The sequence below is a fragment of the Typopeltis vanoorti genome, chromosome 24 (genome assembly GCF_054136105.1).
Source record: "Typopeltis vanoorti isolate ZY-2024b chromosome 24, IOZ_Tvanoo_1.0, whole genome shotgun sequence".
NCBI lineage: Eukaryota > Metazoa > Arthropoda > Arachnida > Uropygi > Thelyphonidae > Typopeltis > Typopeltis vanoorti.
Genome location: NC_143572.1, coordinates 16,060,034 through 16,078,379, shown reverse-complemented (window position 1 = coordinate 16,078,379; position 18,346 = coordinate 16,060,034). Strand labels below are relative to the sequence as shown.

The 18,346-nt window shown below is 35.9% G+C and overlaps 1 protein-coding gene across 4 annotated transcripts in view; it reads right to left on the bottom strand.

Moving 5' to 3' along the window:
- Nucleotides 1–16,738, bottom strand: part of LOC150092956 (uncharacterized) — a 511,183-nt gene extending 494,445 nt beyond the window's left edge. For all 4 annotated transcript variants that reach the window (XM_090414059.1, XM_090414064.1, XM_090414063.1 and 1 more), the window contains exon 1: nucleotides 16,590–16,738. The gene's annotated coding sequence lies outside the window, so the exon portion shown is untranslated. The remainder of the gene's footprint in view (nucleotides 1–16,589) is intronic.
- Nucleotides 16,739–18,346: the final 1,608 nt, after the last annotated feature.

Here is an 18,346-nt window from a genome sequence, read left to right as displayed (position 1 = left end):
TTTTTGTACTAAATTAATAACAAAAAACTTATTCACTGAGTGGAGAAAGATCAATGGAAAACTAATGATCATTCATGCATGTTATATACGAATGGTGTCAGCAAAGAAGTGGAAATGAAATTTCCTGTTAGGAAAATGGTGGTCATATGAGACTGTGTTGAATGTTAAGGCAGTATACAAGGTGAGGTATGATGCATGTCATGACAGATAGTGGTGACTCTGTAGAGGTCTGATAATGATAATAAATCCACATTAAAAAAAAAAAAATTGCAATATTTTTAGTTTATTTTATTAAAGAATATTATTTGAAAGAAACAAAAAGCTGAGTTAAAATTTTCTAGGCCATTCACTAATATTTCACATGCCCATATAGTAGTAGACCCGTTTGTCATTTACAATTATGTTCTGCAGGCGTTTTCTATGCTTTCATTGTTTAACTTATCATTCTCAACTATCCTCTGATTTAATAATTCTATTTTTTTTTCTTTAAGTTAGTTGTCAATTAGATCATCACAATATTTGTCTCATATCACTCATAGAAACTAATACAAACTTTTTAAAAATTAAGATATCAGTAGCATTGCATGTCTATTTCAGTTGGATGTGGTGTCGCGTGACTTATGCAACCCACACTACAAAATTCACGTCAGTTTGACAGTATGATTGCATTTTTATTGATGTATAAATGTTTTAAGAGTGTATAGCACATCAGTGCTCATCTTAATTGGTCTAATGCAATTAATTGTAGGATAACTTTGAATACTTTAATTTATCATTATTATTATTACCACCCCAAGACCTCATGGAGTCAAAGGCTCATCTGGGAGGTCTCTTTATCACACACACAGCTCATCATACAGTGTTTTAAACACATTCAAACTCTTTGCAGACACCACATTCTCAAGCAAGGCATTCCAATCATTCACAACTCTGCATGAAAAAAAGCTGCCTCTCACTCCCTCTTTATTACTATAAAACTTAGATTACTGTAAAACTTCTCCAACAATGATCCTATAACAACCCCTTACCAACTTGTCTCTGTCATATCTTCCCCTCTTCCTCCTGTCCACCAGGCTGTGCAAATTACATCTTCTCAATCTTTCCTCATACTTGACATTCCAGAGCTCAGAAACTACCTTAGTCAGTCTCCTTTGAACCCTTTCCAACATCTCTTCATCCTTCTGAAAACCCGGTGACCAAATCTGGGCACAATAGTCCATGTCTGGCCTAATCAAAGCCTTATAAAACGGAAACAAGAATCTCCCTACTTCTGCACGTCAGTGTCCTCCGCATCATTCCCAGAAGCCTTTGCGTTGTCTTCACAATTTTGGCGATGTGTCCCCTAAATTTTAGATCTTTATCCACTATCACCCCCAGATCTCTTATTTCCTCTACCTTCAACAATATATTCTCACCAAGCATAAATTCTGCATCCCATCTTTGTTTTCCAAATTTTAAAACCTTACATTTTGCAACATTGAACTCACATCCCCATTTCCGTGCCCAATCACTCAATTTATTCAAGTCTTCTTGTAAGGCCACAACATCGTCAGTACTCTTTATGGTTTGTCCCAACTTTGCATCATCTGCAAACAACTGAATATCTCCATCCAAATCTTCACCAATATCATTAATATAGAAGTTAAACAGCAATGGACCTAAAACAAACCCCTGAGGCATTCCACTAGTGACTTTCCTTTTCCTGGATATCGCTCCCCCATACACAACTTGTTGATACCTATCAGATAGCCAGTCTCCAATCCAGTGCACCAATCTAATATCCAACCCCATCTGCTCCAGTTTGACTGTCAACCTATCATGAGGTACTCTATCAAAAGCCTTTGTGAAATCCAAGTATATTACTGTGTATCCTTTTCCTCTGTCCAAGGAAGCAGTCACTTTATTGTAATAAGTAAGTAGATTACTAAAACATGACCTCCCTTTAGCAAATCCATGCTGTCCATCAAAGATAATACCATTGTTATCGACCCAACTCTGGATCCTAGGTCTCACAAGCTTCTCCAACAACTTAACCACAACACCTGACACACAGATAGGCCTATAGTTTGATGCTTGAGTTCGATCACCTCCTTTATGAAGTGGCACAATCTTGCCCTCCTTCCACTCCTTAGGAACTTCACCAAGTGCAAGACTCATATTAAAAAAATATGTCAAGGCAGGTGTCAACTCCCTGGCACGTTCTTTCAGAATACGTGGTGATATATTATCAAGTCCCACAGCCTTATTAACATCTAGTTTACTCAACTCCCCATACACCTCTTGCTCACCAAGTCAGTCTCTCCTCCCCATCATCAACTGCTCTCAATCCCTCCATGAAGTCACATTCACAAGATTGAAAGATCTTTATGAACTGCTCATCAAGTATCTCCACCACACATTCTGCATCAGCTGTCTTTATACCATTTTCTCCAATCAATGTCTTCCTTCCATAATTATTCTTTCTTTTGCTGGCTACATATCGAAAGAACTCCTTAGGATTTTTTTGGCTTCATTAGCCAACTGCTGTTCATACCTCTCTTTAGCTACCCTCACCAACCAAGTCACCCTCCTTGCTTGGTCTTTGTAGACCTCATGGAATTGGTTATTTCCACTTCTCTTATGCTGCTTCCACAATGCCCTTTTTCTCTGTTTCCCTTTTTTGCATGCTTAATCTCTTTATTCATCCATCTCACACCCACCCTATTTAACCTTCTCACCCTTGGAATACATTTAGACATTGCATCTACTAAACAGTTTTTGAAAATCCCCCAAGCTGCATTGATCTCTTTTGCAGCTAACTCCTCATTCCACGCTACACCTGCAAGCTGTCTCCTGAGCTCTTCATAATCACCCCCTCTTGTAGTTCCACATATACCCTTTTCTCACAGAGGTCCTCGCACTGCTAGCAACCACCCAAGTTATCACCTCATGGTCACTCTCATCAATTGGTGGATGATTTGACACCTCATTTATAATTACATCCTCTGATGAGATGACCAAATCCAAGACCCTCAATCCTCATGTGCCCTCTGTTACATACTGTCTGAGGTAGTTATCCCTCAAAAACTCAAGAAACTCATTTTCTTTACTTCCAGTTGCTATCTCATCATTCCAGTCTATATTGCCATAATTAAAATCACCCATAATGATCACCCTTTTCTTATTTACTTGACTAATTTGATTGTACATTTCATTATCACCACCATCCACATTACCTGGTCTATAACAACATCCCACCAAGTATTTGATTCCATTCACCTCTATCTCACACCATACTGCCTCAAAACCACTGGCACTATTTCCCTCTTGCATCTCTACTTTATATGGACATAACTCTTTCTCTATCATCAATAGCACTCCCCCCCCCCTTTACCTCTTCTGTCCTCACGAAACACATCATACCTTTCCATCTCTATTCCTGTCAGAATGTCATCCTCTTCCAACCATCTTTGGGTGAACAGACACAATTAGTGCAACCATTTCATCTGCCTTGTTTCTTATACTTCTAGCATTTTTATACAAACCTCCTCTGTTTCCCATTGTAAATATTGGCCAAAAAGTTATAAATTTATTGAAAATTATATATTAAAAATTTGTGTATATTATACATAAAAACTTGCCTGCCACGTCAGTTCACATTTCATGCAGGCAAAACAGATGAAACTCAGAAAACAAAAACAGCAACACATGACAAATTACAACATTCAAATGGATTAGTAGACACAATAACCAATCACAGCCTCTAGGTGCTATTGTCTCAGAGCTCACCCTGCCTCACTATCTGGGAGGTTTAAAACTACTAGAACACTAAGAATTCAACCTGTTGTGCCATTTGCACATCTTTTCAAAGGGCTCAAAGGTGTATGCGTTTAGAATGCCCACACAAGCTATTAATGTGAATGTGATGCAATATTAATGTGTCAAAGTGTCCTCTTCATGAAGCATTAGTATATTTTGCTTATTTTTAGAAATCACACTAATTCTGGAAACAATTAGGGAGTCTTTAACGGGGAATAAATGCAAAAAATATATTGGTGATAGTGCTATCTGGTGGATGAGCACCGCACACTCCAGAATATTTGTTCCCGATATATATATATATTATTATTATTCCTGATATACCTCCAAGGAGTCCGAAGACTCATCGCAGGAGGACACCTACAACTGTCTCTACACCTAACCTCTACTACGAATCATCTCCATCAATGCCATCTACTGCCCACCTCCAACACCACCACAACTAGTATTTTTTGTCTGTAAATTGCGTGTATTCTGAAGGGCTGATTTGTCTGTATGCGGGATGAAAAACCAGAGTTTCCAGGAGAAAAAACCCTGCTACCTCCGTATGAGATCGGCTAACTCACCTTCGATTGAAATCAACACACACACACACACACACACACACATATATACATATATATATATATATATATATATACATATATATATATATACATATATATATATATAATTAGCAAAGGTTTGGAGATACTCCATGCACCTAATAAAGTGACTCTGGACTAGCTCCATATGTAACAAAGAACTAAATATGGAGGACAACACATCAAAAAGTCTACAAAACTAAATTTTGTGAATCAAGATATAACACCACCAATATTTGGGGGGTGGGGGAGAGAATGATATTTGCTTCAGTTATCAGCTTTCTCAAAGTTATAGTATACTTCACAAGAAATTATATCCTTGTTTAAATCCAAGCTAAGCATGAACTGCACGACTGGTCTACTTGAGTTTAGTCTGTTGGCTTCACCTCAGTTTCCTTAGTATCCTGTGATACAAAAACATTATGGGAAAGGTCCCTACCCAGACTGTTTTTGATAAGGTGGCATTCATGGGAGTCTGGCAATCTATCAAAAGGTCTTTGAAAAAGTCCAATCCAACGTAAATGAATCTCTTTTTGTCCAATGGATCTTTCATGATGTTGTAGTAGAAAAACAGATCAATAAAACATGATTGCCCTTTAACAAATCCATTTTAACCGTCACAGAGAAAACTGCTATTATCGATCTAATTCTGAATTCTAGCCCTCACCAAAATCTCCAGTACCTTAATCACAACCCCAAACACACACTAGCTTAACATTTGTAATCTCAGTTTTAAAGCATGATTTTTCTTCAGTCCACAGAAAGAAAATTAACAGTAGAATTCAAAATATATCCAAAAGTTGTTAGAAAAACAAGGTGAGTTTAGAAAAGTATGCCAGCACATAAACATGTTCTTACTATAAAACAAATGAGAAGCAGAGAGTTAAAAAATAAATAAATAAACATCAATTACTAAAGAAAGAGCCAAACAGCTTCATTCTGATGATGTAAAATTACATGAGAAAAGTGGATATTATATCCAACATCATTTCAAAGCCAAATGTTCATAGAAACTATGAAAGTTTGGTAAAATTGACCTGAGAGGTTAGAAAAAGAAAACAACCCTTAGCATCAGAGTTGCCTTAGCTTGCACTTCTTAAAAGACATGAGTGCTGCCCAAGCATATATATTTGCCTTTTATTAGTGCATTTTTTTAAGATTTCACTGGCCTGACTGTTGTTTAACTGGTTGGTTCTCTTCAGAGACCACTATATAAGTAAAGGGTATACTTCTATAGGCAATACCCCAGATCACTCTAAACTCAGCGGGTGACCCGAAGGATCATTTAACACAGCGATGGTTCAACTCAGTGACAGGCTGACTTTAACACCAAACAGAACCGCTCATATTCCAGGGAAAGGCATTCAATGACACAGCCCTGATGGGGTCACCTCAGAAAACACCAATCCTTTGATGTTCAAGAGCTTTCCCAAGGCAGAAACCTTAAGAGAACAAAAACTCTCATTCAATACTTAGGAAATCAAATGTCAGAGAAATGTATTTTTTGTAAGTGAAATCTCAGTTGGTGTGTAAAAACACTTCATTTCGGGGATGGAAATTATCTAGACAAAGTGGATATGAGATCCATCGTTATTTCAAAGCTGAATGTTTGTAGAAACTATAAAAGTTGTGTAAAATTGACCTGAGAGCTTATGAGAATACAATCCTCACCATTAGAGTTGCCGTAATTATTTTGATGCACTGATCGAGAGCTCACTTATGAAAAATACATTTCTCTGACATTTGATTTCCTTAGTACTGAACAAGTTTTTGCTCTTAAGGTTCCTGCCTTAAGAGCCAGCCAGTTCAAAACAGCTGTCAGGCCAATGAAACCTTTAAAAATGCACTAATAAAAGGCAAATATATGGATGCTTAGGCAGTGTTCAAGTCTTTTAAGTAGTGCAAGCTAAGGTAACTCTGATTCTGAGGATTGTATTCTCGTAAGCTCTCAGGTCAATTTTACGAAACTTTCATAGTTTCTATAAACATTCAGCTTTGAAATAATGTTGGATCTAATATCTACTTTGGCTATGTAAATAAACATCAATACTGGGCTCTGTGCTTGGACCACTGCTGTTTAATTTGTACACAAATGATATAGTAAATAAGCTGAAGGGAGATATGATGATACAAAGTTGGGTAGAATAATTGTTAATCAAGGTAATATGAGAACTTGCAAGATGATATTTAAATAGGCTGACAGCATGGGCAAAACATAACTGATGTTAATTTAATATGGAAAAGTGTAAAGTTATGCATTTTGGGATACAAAGATTACAAGTTTTGTACCACATCAAGAGAACTGTACTCCAGGAAATTGATGAAGCCAGGGATTTGGTGGTGGTGGTAGTAGTAGATAGAAAGTTTTTAGAGGGCATATTACTAACGTATCCAGAGTAGACAACAGGATTATTACGAAAGAACTGAAGAACAGACTAACAAGCAGAGATTAAGGGAGTTATCATTCTACTTTATAAAGCCTTGATATGACCACATCTGGATTACTGTGCTCAGGTCTGGTCACCTGGGTATGTGGAAGTGGTGGAGAGGATCCAGTGGTGAGTAACCAAGATGGTGAATGGTCTCTGGAATATACCTATGAGGACAAACTGAGGGTTTATGGATTGCAAAAGTTGGTCAATAGGCAAAAAAAGGAAGGATCTGATAGAAACATTTAAGTTACTTAAAGGATTTACAGGGGGGGGGGGGATGTTTCAGCACTTAGCTAGAAGGGACAGAATGTAAGGTCATCCCTAGGAGTTTCGCTTAGGGAGTATTAATGAATGGAATGGGTTGCCTGAGTCAGTTGTGAGTAGTGTGTCTATTAATGGTTTCAAGGAGAGGCATGAGAAATATTGTGTTGATAGTTTGGGTTGACAATGAGTCTTAGAACTCCGTGAGCTCATATTCTACTTGAGTGACAAAAGTCAATCAAGTAGAATATGAGGAGCTCTGGAAAAGAATGGACAGAAGTGAATATCTAAAGATTTTTTTAAAATATAAAAGAAAGCATAAAATAATAAAAATCCAATCAAAAATAAAATAACAAAAAAATAGTTTCCAAACCCACTGCATCAACATGGCTGCCTTAACAACAATTAAGTTATGAGCATGTCTTAGTTGTCTGCAATCAAACCTACTATTCTTAATGAAACCTCGGCTGGTGACCTCAACTATCTGGACTACATCTTGCACAACGAGGGCAATAACTGTACATTAGTCAGTTCTGATATCCCACTGCATGATAATGCTGACCAGAATAACATCACTGCCCCTCCCCATTTATTGTCTCTATTAATCTTAAACCCTGATAACACCTGACCTCTTTGATTACATTTCTTTAAAGCAAGATTTTTTTCCAAATATTCAAAGAGTGGAGTGCTTGTGAACATCAATGTCCATAATTTACGTTGGTTTCCTGTTCTCCAATAATTACAGATCGAACTAGCAGAGATGCCAAGGTATTTGAAAAGATAATTCTCCTTCCAAATACATTTTAGTGCCAATTCTCCTCTTGATAAATTAGACTACAACCATGCCTAAATTTTCTTTACAAAGAAATAAATATCCTTTGCCTAGCCATTCTGAATCTTGTATCCTTCAGCATCATAAGGGAGCCAAATGCATGACTTCCATACTTTTACTCCTTTCCATGGTGTTATTACTGTTTCAACTATTCTGATACACTGTTCCAACAGAATAACAAAAAAAAAATCCTTACCTTTATCTTCCTCCTCCCCCTTCCACCCAAAATTCTCAATGACTTTCTAAGTCGGAGTTCTCCAACAAATGTGCCAAGGCAATTCAAGAAAAAATTTCAGTATACTGCATGTAGCTAGCAACCAAAACTCCAGCACCATATTCTGCCTATAATGCAGCTCACAACAGTTGCAAAAATACCATCTAAATCTGATTTTCAAAGTGCCAAAAACAGAAAACTTGGCTTGTTTTCATTTTTCAAATGAAAGCTGATCTTTCAAGTCCCTTGCCAGGACAACTGGAGACATCCAAATTTCCACCTTTCTCTCACACACACACACCCAGATAGTGTTGAAAGTTTTTCCACTTGGTTATACTATAAATTAAATTAAAGATACCAAGAAATTTTATACTTGGTTTAATACTTCATCCAAGTGTAAGCAAACAAAGTTTGCACCTGAAGTATTTTTAGGACTGAATCAACTAGTAGTAAAGGTGGTATGACTACACATCACTTGCCTTAGTATCCCACGATGAGATGTGTGTGTGTGATAAAAAGAACCTCCCAGATGAGTCTTTGACTCCATGAGGTCTTGGGGTAATAATAATAATGCAAAGCACATCTCCTTGTGGACATGTATAGTGCTATGTATTATGGGAAGGGTCACTACCCAGACTAGTTTCGACCTTTATTGAGGTCTCATCAGTGGGAGCCAGACCCAGAGGTGATGCCAATGTTGAATTAATGCAGGAAAAACTTTCAACAACTATCTATCTATAATCCACAGTATTATAATAATAAGGTGTGGCACCTTTTGCCAATTCATATATAAAAATATGACTTCTGCATTACTTCAACTTTGGTATCACCTCTGGGCCTGGCTCCCACTGATGTGACCTCAATAAAGGTTGAAACTGGTTTGGGTAGTGACCCTTCCCATAATGCATAACATTATACATGTCCACAAGGAGATGTGCTTTGCATTATGGGATACTAAGGCAAGTGATGTGAAGTATTATTTATTGCATATGATGATATAACAGCCATGAGGCCCCTTTTATGGGGAAGTACGACACCATCTCATTCCCCACTAATTTTATCTAAGCTCGAGACTGGCATAGCTGACGAATCAGGCCTATGGCTGGGTCTTAAGTATTCCTGACTGTAATCCATGTGTGTTCACGGGGCCGGTTTGCCTGCTTGAGGGAGGAAAAACTCCAGATAAACTGGGGAGAAAAACCCTGCTGTCCACGGCCAAGACTGGCTAACTTCGCTATGTCTGAGAAAGATCCTTAAGCTCCTCATGTCGGTGATGGGAATCAAACCCAGGACACTCCTTTCCCAGGCAAATGGTTGTGAAGCGCATAGCCACTTGGCTAACTGTGCAGATAGTGATGTGAAGTCATACCACCTTTACCACGAGTTGCCCCAGTCCTAATACTTCAGGACTGGGGCAACTAAAATTCAGGTAAAATGCTTCAGGCGCAAATGTTGTTTGCTTACACTTGGATGAAGGATTAAACCAAGTATATAATTTCTTGGTATCTTTAATTTAACCCAGATAATGCAACCTCACCCCCCAAAAACAAAAATAATCTTCTGGCAGAATTCTTCTCCAATTTCCATTATTTCTGATAAATTCTCCAATTTCTGCATTGACTAAGGCAGAGTTTGCCCCTCCCCCACACACTCTTTACTAAGAATAACTCACTGCATATCTGCCCTAGTCTTGCAATACGGATTTCGCCACTCTTGATCCACATCCAATCTCCTAGCCATTATCTCCCACTTTTGGACACATCCAAATTATAGAAACTTTCATAATATCCACCCTGGAACTAGGAATTTGTCAGCAGTTTGTGAATATTTGTATATAAGCCAACAGACCTCACTGATTTAATTTTTTTTTTTTAAATTAGAGGTATTTTAATCTTTCTCATTTATTATAGAGTGACTCATTCATATTTGGTTGCTAATATTAATTCATTAATAACCAATATGTAATAGCTATTTCCACCTCCCAGTGATATTTTTGTTATAATTTAAAACTAACTGGCAAAGGGGTTTTTCTTTCCCCATTATAACTAAACAAAACACTTCGTACAATTTTTGGAGAAAATGAATAAATAAATAATGTTCCTCCCTCCCTCCCTCCCACATATACACACACACCCATAAAAAAAAAAGACTATCTGTGCACAACAGTCTAAATCAGGCCATTTATTGTGTGAATTTTTTATCTCATGGCAGTAATACTCAGCATTTCTTTCAGCACATTCGATATCATGCTACTTCATCTCTCATCGCCTCTACTTAGAACTAAGAACTATACTGATTGGATTTGCATCAAACTATAGAATTATTACAACAGTTATTGGTAGAAGAATTACAGATGGAAGACCACATCTGTTCAGTTCAGGGTGTAAACTTGTTGCACGTGGAAAGACTGGATGGACATCCAAACTGACAGTCCACACAGTGTCAGTATATTCAAATATTCCTTAAGAGATGCCACAAAGTTGGGAAAGGATGCAAGGAATAGAGATGTTCTTCCCAATTTTAGACCTCTGAAGAAAACCTGACAGCAGAAACAGTACAAAATCCCATGATGCTAATGCTCCTCTGAAACACTGCTGGTCCATATATTTACTATATCTATCAGTTAAGATTATCAATTATCTCATCCAATCTAATTCTGCTTAATTTAAATGCTGAATTCATCATGTGTAAAATCACAGCATATGCATCTCATTTATCCAACAAAGCTATCACTTTTTAATAAATATAATCACTTTATACCTAAACAAGGCTTACTGAAAAAGTGCTGGTAATTTAACTACTATTAATTAAATTACCAAAAATTAAGCTGGCAAAGATGGTTACAATGTAATGTTTTCATGATAACAACAGATTTGTTTACATCATCAAGAATGAATTAGTCCAACTTTATGCCACAACTCTTCTTTCAAAGAACTGGGGAAAAGAGAAAAAGGAACAAAACAGGCAATATTTTAGGACATTGCATATGTGAAAAGCTAGCTATTTAATAATTAAATTATTAAAGAAAGCTCTTTCTTTAATAAATGTATTGAATCCTTTATTCATTCTCTAATCAACCTCATAAAAACCTAAATCACTGGTCGAGAATTATCAGTCTGAAAATTCCTCCATTTCAGCTGCATCTAGAAGCAATAACACTACCTTCTACCTTCACATTTCTGCCTGTAACTCCCATTCAACAACATTAAAAGTAGTCTTAATTTCTCTCAATGTTTCAAAAATTTCTATTCTCTCTCAAAGTATTAGGGAAGATAAACTCTTCTCCAATACTTTATTCACTATATTATGGTAATCTGTTAGCATATTTTGTTTTCAATGTAATTTCATTACATTGACATTCTAGATGATGAAAAAAGAAAAACATATCTAATATAATTCTTTTAATTAAAGAGGGAACAAACAAAACACTAGAAGGAACACTAGAAAAACCTAGAGGTGAATAATCAAAATGATACCAAAACTGTAAAATATCTGCAATGGGAAGACTGAGAGAAGAAATTAGATAGGATAAATTAGAGAAAACAAGAAATATAGATGTATATGTTGGCAAAAAAAGCTTACTGGATAGATTATAGAAAAGAATTGCTCATAGGGTAAATGAAGTGAGAAAAAAAGTCATTCTTGAAATATGTGGAAAGGCATATTTCAAGAATTGCCAAGAGTAGACAGTAAATTATATTTGATAAGAAATTATATTCTTGTTTACCTCCTTATTTTACCAGGCATGCACAAACAGAAGTAACTTAATCACAAAATATTTTCATGACTATGCCACTTGTACACAGAGAACAGCTGACTTCATATCAAGTTGCCCTGATATCTCACAATACATAGCACACTCCTTTCTCAGCCATGACAAATGCAAGCATTATGGGAGGAGTCAATAATCAGACTAGTTTTCACATTTACTGGAGTTTCATCGGCATTATTGAACACTAAGGCAACCAGATATGAAATCTCAAGCTTCTCTCTATATACAAGCAACCTAGTGTGCAAGCTTTTATTCACTCATGTTAGGTAAAAGGAATGAAAACACAAGTATAATTTCTTATGAAGTGTCATTTAATTTCCTTCACACAGGAGGGGGGGAAAAATCACTGACTATTTCTCATCTTGAGTATATTGTAATAATGTGTGATACATCATTTTGGTAAATGTACATGCAAATATTACTTCTATCATTGAGTTAAAATTATGGACATACTGAGAACTAACTCCCACCAATAAAACCAAAATAAAGGTCATCCAGAAGGCACCCTATAATTCGCTTACTCCTATTGATAGCTTGGGCCTACTTCTCACATAAGCTTGGCTTTTTGCCTAGTAGAGTTAAGGTTCTACTTTATGAGTTTTATCCTGCCCTATGTAGAGCTGAAGCTCAGCATAGCAGTGGGTTTTGACTGCTGTTGTGATGAGTCAAAGTTTAGCACATAGTAGGTTTTGCCTGCTGCTCCATAGAGCCAAGGGTTGTTATAATGGTGGGATTTGCCTGTAGCAGCACAAAGCTGGTGCTTAGCATACTGTTGTCTGACAGAGCCACTGGATTCCTAGAGGATCAGATCCTGGGTGATCAGATCTGTAAGAGTACACAGAGTAGGTGCTCCTGCTAGCCATTCACTTAAGCTATGCTGTAGCACACTGATAGGATTTGCTGCCAAGCAGAGCTGAGATTCGGTGTGGTGAATTTTTGGCTACTGTGTAAAAATAACATTTGTTTTCTTTTTTTCTCTGCAGTGTTGGTGTTAAGCAGAGTAAAGTTTAGAGCACAGAAATCCAGTACTTCTTGGATGACTGAAGTTTAGAATAATGAGAGAAAGTGATCATTTTAGATCACTTACAGTTAAAGAGTTTTGGAACTCCAGGACCTCTTTCAACTGTACCACAATAAAGTGGTGGTAATGAGTTTTGCATGGTGATGAGCAGAGCTGAGATTAGGCAAAATATTATATGACAGAATCAAAGCGGAGTGATGAGATTTAGTGATCTTTTTTAGATAAACTTTCCACCACAATCAAGATAACCAGGAGGGTGCTACTGCTGCTATGGAGAAGAGCAGGTTTCTGACAATCAATGAGCTAAATGAGGATTTAACAAAGAATCAAAGCTACCCAATATCCAGCAGTATTTAAGAGATCTCTCATTACTCTCTCTCTCTACTAATGATAAAGTTCTACTGAACTCTAATAGTTTTTAGAATCCTAGTGGCAGTTTTGTGAACAAATAAATTTTCCTCCTCAATAAAGGGTGAAATTGGTCTGGGTAGTGACACTTTTCATAACGGACTGCATTATACATGCCTGAGAAGGGAATACGCTGACATTATGGAGTACTAGAGAAATTTAATACGTAAACTGCACTTTATATACAGTAACCTAGTAGTGATAATAACCTCCGTGAAAACTTTGTTTGTTCACACATGGGTAAAAATAAGGATGAAAACAAAAACAGTTTCTTATCAAGTGTAATTTACTTTATTGGAAAGCAAAAAATACTTACTATTTGAGTTGCCAAAAAGTATTTGCTTCAGTCTCCAAGTTTTTTTGAGGTTTTTTTTAAAAAAAGATACTAATTCACACAAATTTTATTAACACAATGATAATCACACAATATGGTGGTGATGAATGGTAGATAGCATTGATGGTAGTCACATGTAGCAGGGAAATTAAGCAGTAGGGGAGACATTGAGATGTGTGTAACAGAGTGGAGTAGAATACTCTCCTGCAGTGAGTCCTTGAAAGTGTCATATGATATTAATAATAATGATAGAATAGAGTCTGTTCTTTTTGAATTGTCTCAAGTCTTCTTACTGAGTTTCAGTTCAACTGAGGGGGGGGGGGGTTACTGGCCTCCTGCAGTATAGCTTGATGGTGGGGCTGCCACCTTAAGGTCATCAAGCTTGCCTTAGTTGGTGGTTATTAAAGGAAAATGAAATTCCCCTTAGCCCTCGATTACTCTAATAGCTTCAGGGGAGAGTGGAGGAGCCTTTCCAGAGCTAACAGAAGTTAGGATAGTAAAGATTATAGTATCATGTCCTCTTCTATAGATGTTAATAGAGGAGATGAAGAAGGGATCAAAACAAAGAACAAGACAGGAAAGAAGTATAGCTAAAAGGGTGAAGGAGGCCATACTTAGCTCAGGTACCCTGGGTGTGCCAAGCCCATACTTGCAATTGCAAGCCCCTGGAACAAGGAGGAACAAGGAATAGGGGATGACCAAGAAGAAGATGGACTGAGTCCAGAACAGGCCATGTGGCCTAGAGCCTGGATAGAAAGAGACGGTGATAGAATAATTTTTTTTCCTTCAGGCAGGAAGCATTTCAGTTAGCACTAGCTTGATTTGATGGAGAGTGGCGGGTGAATCAAATATATAGCTAGGTAAGAATAAATACTTGGAATGAATTTCATTGTCCAGCTGAGACCACTGATCTGCTTATTGGAGGCCTGAAGTTGCTTGAAAAAGTTTCATGTATGGTATCTGAAGCAAGGTTTTCAAATTATGTAAAAAATAAATAAATGAAACTATAATTTTATAAATAGAAAAAAACTTTATCCCACCTACAGCACTAATGTTTTATAGGTTACAACCTTTTTCTGTGTGTAAGGAGTTACATAAAAAACTTTCTCTATCATTTAATAATAATTCTATATGACAAATTGCATTAATTTACTTTAGGCTTACATTTGGAATGAATTAGTCACTCAGAAAACTGAAAGCATTATGTGTTTTTCACTTGAATTAATTCAGGTGAAAAATAAAGAATAAAGTTTGATACAGAATAATGTTTATTCTTTGAATGATGTCTACCAAAGCAATGAACTGAACTTGAAAGATACTTAGTACATTCAAAACAGGAAGATCTGGATTCAGTTTGAATAAGATTATATAATATTGCAATGTGGTGACAAACAATTATCACTAGCCTTCAATATATATTTGAGATTATGCAAACCACGTTATATGTAACATTTGTATTTATATTATGGATGAATACTATTATATACATTTGTATATCTTCAGTCTGCCACTGCTCATAAAATAATAAACATGCCAGATATAGATCTTAGAGATACCTCTGATTAAACAATGCACAGTAAGAAATGGAGAAAAGAAAGATTTAACACTGATCAAAAATGGTTAAGTATATTTATAAAAGTATAACAGTATATGCTCTGGATGGATGACTGAGTGAAATAAGCAATTTAGCTAATCATTTCATGTTTTTATAGAATAAAATTAATAATTTGAAAAATTAATCAGGTAAAGTGAACCGTTTTCTCTGGAAGTCAATTCACTTGATTGATGTTCAGTTGATATTCACTTCATGTGTAGTAGCTTTGATACCCTAACCATTCCGGGATAAGGAAACAAAGACAGATTGGATCAGCTGATTATTCTGCATATATGCATATGCATAATCCGAATAAGAAAACTGATTTAAGTTTTCACCAGACTTTTTGAACTTATTCCGTCTATCTCTTTAATAGCTTTCCTTAGCGAACATCATTTACATTTATGGTACATCTGAAGACAACTGTTACCTGAATATGACATATCTTGAATATATATGAAATAAAATTAGCGAAACATCCATAAATCATTCAGTGGCTATACTACTCTACTTATAATTCTCCAAACAATTAATGCAACGCGCATTCATATATAGTGTGGAGCGAGTTTAGGAAATTACATAGAATAAAGACACAGAGTCAACGCGAGCGAACTATTACTTCCTCCTTTGCTAAGGAATTATAAAGAATAGTAAAACTTCGAGTCAATATCTCAATGTTGTCTTTTACATATATCTGATATACATATCTTACACTTCACCTTAACATCTTATGAGCACCGGAAATGTTCATCACGATACTATTTTTTCTGATATGGCATACTTTTAAAAAAATCTGTACCTAGTATGCATCAGCTCATTTAATACCAAAAACAACGTATGACTGAAACGCAATATATAATAAAGAACTCATGATAAAAAAATAATAATAATACATTTAGTCATCCATAAGTCCTTGGAGGTATAAGAAAGCAACATATACAAAATAATGAATAGGGCGCCGCTTCCGATTTTGAATGATCTTATGAATGTTCAAAAGGATACCAAGAACTTCAAGTAAAAGGTGTGATGTGGTTGCTTGTACTGAATCAAAGAAACGAGTTAATAAGATAAACAAAAATCATTCTGTCTTATAAAGACAGATCATTTCCAGCGAACTGAGCTGAAATAAGATCAAGTAGATCATCTGTGACAGGATCAACTGAACTAAACGACGAGCTGACATAATCACAAAATTTGACACAGAAAATGAAATCATATATAATTATGCAAAAGTTTCAATATCATCTAGTTAACAGACGATCGCTTTTAGTAATGATCAAAATGTTTAAAAAATACACAATATAGCGCATAGATTAAAGAGCAAAAAAAAAAGGCTTACTTCTTGAAATTTCGATGAAATAAGAAAAAAAAAATACTCCACGGACACCTTCCGATATCCAAGTACTGATAAACGGTGCTTAAAACTCTTCGTCAAATTAAAAATAAATAAAAATAAAAAAGAAACTCCCACTCTTAAACGAAGACTACACAAATACACCAACACCACGTCGCACTAACACCAGCGACGAAAACACTAAGCTTTTGCTCTAGTTACGAGTTACGGATTTGTTGCATTTGCCGTCAAGTGGCGCTAATTGTACTCTCCCTTTCTCTCTTGTTTTTATAACGACGGATACGACTCTTTAGGCTATGATAACTGGAAAATGGGTCGTACCGTTGGTAATATTATGCGATCAGAACTGGAATTCTAAACTAGAACACAAAAGCATAAATTTCACCTGTGTGAAAGAAATAGCGACACACCATTTTTTAACAGAAATTTCAACTGAGTTTCAGGAAAATAATATTTTAAAAATAACGTGGAAAATAAACACTACAAATTATTGCTAGAAGAAAGAGCTATTCTTCACAAGTACTCTTCACGAAGTGTTTACATTCAGATAACAGGAGGTTTCTTGAAGTAAATACTTTCCGGTAGGCACAAAAGTCGTTCCACTTCGTTAATAATTATCCTCAAATAACTTCGTCCTGACATCACTGGTCAGATAAGAATCATGCCCAACTGTACTGTACTGCGGAAGACGGTTAGATTTTCCAGTTCAGTGTTACGAAGAAATGCATTTAAACTTCATACAAAACGCATATGTTAACGCATATGAAAACGCCCTTCATTTTCACTCTTGCTAAAATAAGGGGGGGGGGGACAATTTGAAAATAAATATAAGTTTAACATACTACTTATATTATAGAAACATTTGAATTAATTTTAATTCATATTAATAATGATAACATTAATTATTAAAAGAAATTTTTACACACGAAATTATAGTAAAAAATCTTTCTTTAGACTTAACAAACTGTCATTTTTCAATACATTTTCTTACAATATTTGAACACTTCAAAAGTTTCAAACAAGCTATTTTGCAAAGTGGTTCCTATATGATATTATATATTCGCATTTTTGAGCAAATAATATTCAAATAGTACATCGCCAAAACAGAAGACTTGGGCTATGACTTGCAAATTTACTGTAATTTGCAAAATACGTTTTATGAACCGAACGATATTCACCAAAGTATAGCGTTGTTGTCAGTGACTCACAACAAAGTGAACTTTGCTCCTCATAATAAAACAGCTGCTAGCATGCTGCAGAAAGATTTACGCGATTTCTTTCGTCATGGAAATAACAAAATAAAGCCATGATGACAGTCAGGAATCTTTGAATTTCATTCTTTAATACTCTTTTTTAAGATCTGATCGTTCTAGAACTATCATCCTGCGGTTAAAACAATATAAATAAATAAAAGGAGGAAGGAGAAAGCTGTAACTTGCAGGGTTTTCATTATTAACATTGCAGCTTCTTGTAAGTAAATAGAAAAAAAATATGCTAATGGATTTTATTCCCTTATAGGGGATGCCGTTTTGCTCTATCTAACTTTTGGAGACTGAATGGGCTATAAAAACTTCTACATATGAAAATGGGTGGAATTAAAATCATGAAATGAGTGCCACTGTAGCACAGTTGAAGGAATGATGGGAGATTGCACCCTCCACTGCAAAGACCTAAGTTTGATTCTCTTTGTGACACCAGGAAATGCACTTTTTCGACTGCAGTTAAGTTACCCGATCACATAT